A 4,738-nucleotide genomic window follows, 5' to 3' on the forward strand; every position below is an offset into this window, starting at 1 on the left:
ATCAAAAAAAATAATAATAATAATTTGTATAGGTATCAGGAACACACAAAATAGAGATTCTGTGCCTTGAACTTGCCAGGACTTAGTGCCCCAAGTTGTTTTCAAGTCAATGTTGTCCATTCAATAATCATAGCCTTTCAGGGTGAGTTCCTCAATGAAGGAACCTGCATTGATTAGCTTGGTTTAAATAAGCATATAATTTCGAGATAGCGATAACCATTTTAAAACAGCATGATTTTGGGTCTGAAGTATCTTAACCTGTGAAATATGGGTATTTTATCTTTTTTATTTTTGAGCTACCCTCGGTGGAGTTGGCCAATGCTCTGATTGAGTATAATATATATTGGGGACGCTGTCCATTAGTTCTATGCAAAACAATATTGTCCATAACATTGATAGCAGAACAACTCAGCATAGTTTGCAGAATTTAAATTGAATTCCTCAGATTCAAAGACAGAATAAAATTGCAGTTCAGAAGACAACAAATTCACAGTATCAACATCTCAATCATCTGTTTGCAACCAAGGCACTATTGCATCGCCCATGGAAACTCGGAACACATGTTGTATCTGCAGGGTCTCCGTAGAACGAAATATATTGAATGGTACTTTATCCCATACAATTCTATCAGGGACTGGGACCACCAAAATGTTGACAAGGGACTGGCCTCTTTTTATTTGATGTAAGGAGGAATATGAGGCCAACACCCCATAGACTAGTTCTGCAGCAGAACTTTCTGGGAGGTAATAGCCACTGATCAAAAGGAAAGAAAACCGTCATGAATTTAATCCACATGAACAAAAATACCATGGAAAACACGATCCAGATATATACACAAGGTGGAACCATATAAATGTGTTTTAGCCAAAAGATAAAAACACAAATCCACGCTGGTGATGGAGACAGAACAGAAGACAATGAAGAACTGTCTGAAGAAAAGTTATCTTGATCAATATAATAACCAGAAGAAATCAGCCGAAGCAAAGGCGGCTGTGATTCTGGATGGACACTGGATGCTTGCACTGTAGAAGGGGCCTTGACTGGAAGATCAGAATAAACAAGTTCCATTGTGGAATGGGAAGAAGGTGTAAAAATTATAAGGTCAACTGAAGACTTGATATCCCCCTCTAGCTGCCGGGGAGACTCAGCAAGGATTGTGCTCACTGGCCATAAGGCAACATACTGCGTATGACGCCTCTAGGCATACTATTGAGAATCATCCATATGGTGTCATTTGACATGTTCAAAGGAAACAAAGACATTTTCTTTGTTTCCGGGAAGTGGAGGTAAAATCACAATTCGGGTACCCTGTATACCATGTACCGGAACTGGACCATGGTAAGAGGGACCTAATTCTTTCTTGAATGCCACCTTTTTACGAACCCAATACCCAAATTTAGGAAGCCATCCAGAAACAGGAATCTGAACAGCTGCATCCTATGGGAGAGTTGAAGGCCAGTGACTGCTAGCCAGAGCATCACAACATTTTTGGAGTTTCTTTATCTACGTCAAAGTGTTGTGTAGGTCCTATTATACCCATACAGGACCCGAGCGTTTGGATAACATAAACTTTAGGATTGGTGGCAGACTAACTCTGAGCACCCCAACTGTGTATGTTAGCCTGTTTGCATATATGCTAGCTCACAGTGCCACTAGTGTCTCCTCTTATCGGGGAAAGATTAGTGTCTGGCAGCCACAGAACATGACAGCCCTGATTCCTCAAGATCTTGGAAACTATGTACTACTTTTCTCTCAGTCACTCGTGCAGATTTAGGCTATCGCTGAGGTACACAGAATAAACAGTCTGGGTGTTTCAATGAAAGGTTTATTGAACAGTTGTTATTCTCGTGTAGAATATATGAGCCATAACAACCATTAGACAGTAGCAGAATATTATGATTAGCAGTACTATGAATATAAACAGATAGTACAGTTCTACCATTGTGCAATTAGCATGAATAAATACAAATGCATGATAAAATTGTACGTACTCCTATGATGCCTATCTAGATGGACCTAAGTGTACCCAGCATATGAGTATGTGTAAAAGCCAAGAATCCCTCTAGGATTTAGTCGAACCCCATTACCTGAAGTATGAGAAATGTTGGAGCCCTTCTTGGTCTCGAGTTAGACATCCCGCAAGGGAAGTTCAGACCACTGTCAGCTGGAGCGTCTGCATGCAGGAGCCTCAGCGTTTCTGGTCAGTATGTTGACCTGGAAGTCACAGTTCCCTCTAACTACTGCTAACAAGAGGTGCTGTATATAGAGTCCCTGTGTTCCTTGTTCTTGTGCTACCCATTGTTGAGAATGAGGATGATGTGTGTGATAACCCTTGTTCGTAGATAGTAGGAAGGTGGTGTGTAGCCCCTGCCTGGTTTCCAAGTACCCTTATTAATATTTATTCATACTGTGTTACCAAAAGATAAAGTCATTGAAGACAATTGTTCAGGGAAAACCCTCAATCTGTACCCAGGCCTAGAACTTGGTAAAAGGTTCAGTCCATAAAAGGTGTTCAATCCTTAAAAGGCTTGTTACTGTTTAATGTAGGGGACGCGATGTAGGTGAAGGGCTATGATGTTACCTGGGCCTACATTAGGTCACCGATATGAAACATAACAAAAGGTTGAAGCTGCTGCCACAACGTCTAGATCATCGAGGTCTGGAACATACATCTTGATGCCAAAGAGCATTTCATGGGCACTCCGCCCACCCAGAGATCTGTTAGGGAGGTTATTAAGCTCTTGTTGAATCCCCATAGAGATGTTAACTAGCCATGTCTCATACCTAATACCCTCACTGTTAAAGACTGCTTTAAGTTACGGTTAATCCGCTCCACAATAGAATTGTTCTTGGACCTATATGGAGATGAAAAATGCTCCTGGACCTTATTGAATCTTGGTATGCCTTTGAGATGAAAGCCTGACCCTAGTCTGAATAGAAAGTGCCACAAGCATGAGTCCTGACAATAATCTGCAAATTCTTGATAACAGTTCGAGCATCAGGTGAGTACTGGGGCATACCCAGAGGAATTTAGAGCAAGAATCCATTGCTACCAAAATATATTTGAATGCTTTATCTGATATAAGGGGACCACAAGGATCAAGATAAATACAGCAAAAGGACTGATTAGAAATATAAAGGTGAATCTGTGGTGAAAGGATCACAGTAGAACATTTTGTTGACTAACATAACGGGGAGTCTGCTGGCACAAACCCCACCACCAATAACGTTTTTCCAAGAGTGAAACATTGGCAGCCACTCCTGCATGACCAGATGCTATACCTTCTTGAGCGGCCACAATTAAAGATGTCTGCCGTTGAGGTTTGGTATCAGATGATCCCCAACCCCAGGAATTTTTACAAAGGGAACTTTCTCAATAGCTAATTGATAAGTATATTTAGAAGGAATTCTTTGGGGAAAGGAAGTACCATTCCGAGATGCGGCAATGGCAGCTAGAATGTCATCATCAATTTTAGCAATAGAACTCGTAACTGCGACTACTTTAGTTGTGGCTACTGCAGATTTGGCTGCTTCATCAGGCATTGAATTCCCAATGGCTGGTTGAGCCGAGCCATCCGTGTAAAATATACATTTATACTAATCAAGAGGAAGAACCAAAGAAGGCAGAGGAGGAACATGTTTAAATTGAAGAAAGTCTTGAATTTGAAAGGAAGGGTCAAAAACGAAGGTAACATCCACGGTTGTTAAAGACAATGGGGCCGATTATGATTGCGGTTTTTCCGCATCCTCGGGGCCGGCGGAAGCCACCGCCGGCCCAGAGGATGCGGAAAAACCGCAGCGGACTGACCAAGGACCCACCGCCACATTAGGATGGCTGGTGGGTCCTGGTTTCCGTCCGCAGCTTTTCCGCCGCGGTCGGCTTACAACCGCGGCGGAAAAGCTCTGATATGGTGACGGTGTCTCTCAGACACCGTCTGCCATATCAGGATGGGCTTTAAAAAGTGCTTTTCCACGGCGGGTTTTCCGCCGTGGAAAAGCATACGGATCTTCACTGCGGGGGCCCGTTGCGGGCCCCCTAGGTGAAGGGGGGTTGGGGGGTGCACATGGGGGGTACCTATGGTACCCCCCTGCATTTGCATGCAGAAAGCGGCAGGCACCGCGCGGTGCCTGCCTCTTTCTGCATGCAAATTAAATGCGTGCATTTTTAACATTGCCGCGGGTGCAGCTTGAAGCTGCACCCGCTGCAATGTTAAAAATAGAGGATGTGACCGCCAGGGTGGCGGTCACATCCTAATTGCACAGGAGGGAACTCCGCATGCCATGCGGAGGTTCCCTCCTGCTCTGGGGTCGCGGACGGACGCAAGTCCGTCCGCGATCCTAATCGACCCCATAGTCCATTGAATCCAATGGGAATAAAGGGCTTTAGAATTAGGAATGCTATATTTTGTGGCTGCCTCCAAGACAGGCACAGGTGAAACAACAAAAATGCATTTACCTTGAGCAAGAGGCTAATCTTAACCAAATAGGGGCCGAAATAACTACAGCCACCTGGATAAACTATTCAGTCACCGAACAGATCTTGAGGCACAAGGAGGTATTTGCAGCATGGGGTATAGAACTAAAAGAGGTGGAACCCCCTCGTTACCCGAGTCCCCAACAACACCCCTATTGCATAGAGGGCATCTTAAAAGGAGCAAAAGGCCCAGAGACTCATGATCAAATAAAGGACAATGCTAAATTCACAAGACAAATCACAATTACAATCTCACACCCAGAC

Source organism: Lissotriton vulgaris, chromosome 10 (genome assembly GCF_964263255.1).
Source record: "Lissotriton vulgaris chromosome 10, aLisVul1.2, whole genome shotgun sequence".
In the NCBI taxonomy this organism is placed as follows: domain Eukaryota; kingdom Metazoa; phylum Chordata; class Amphibia; order Caudata; family Salamandridae; genus Lissotriton; species Lissotriton vulgaris.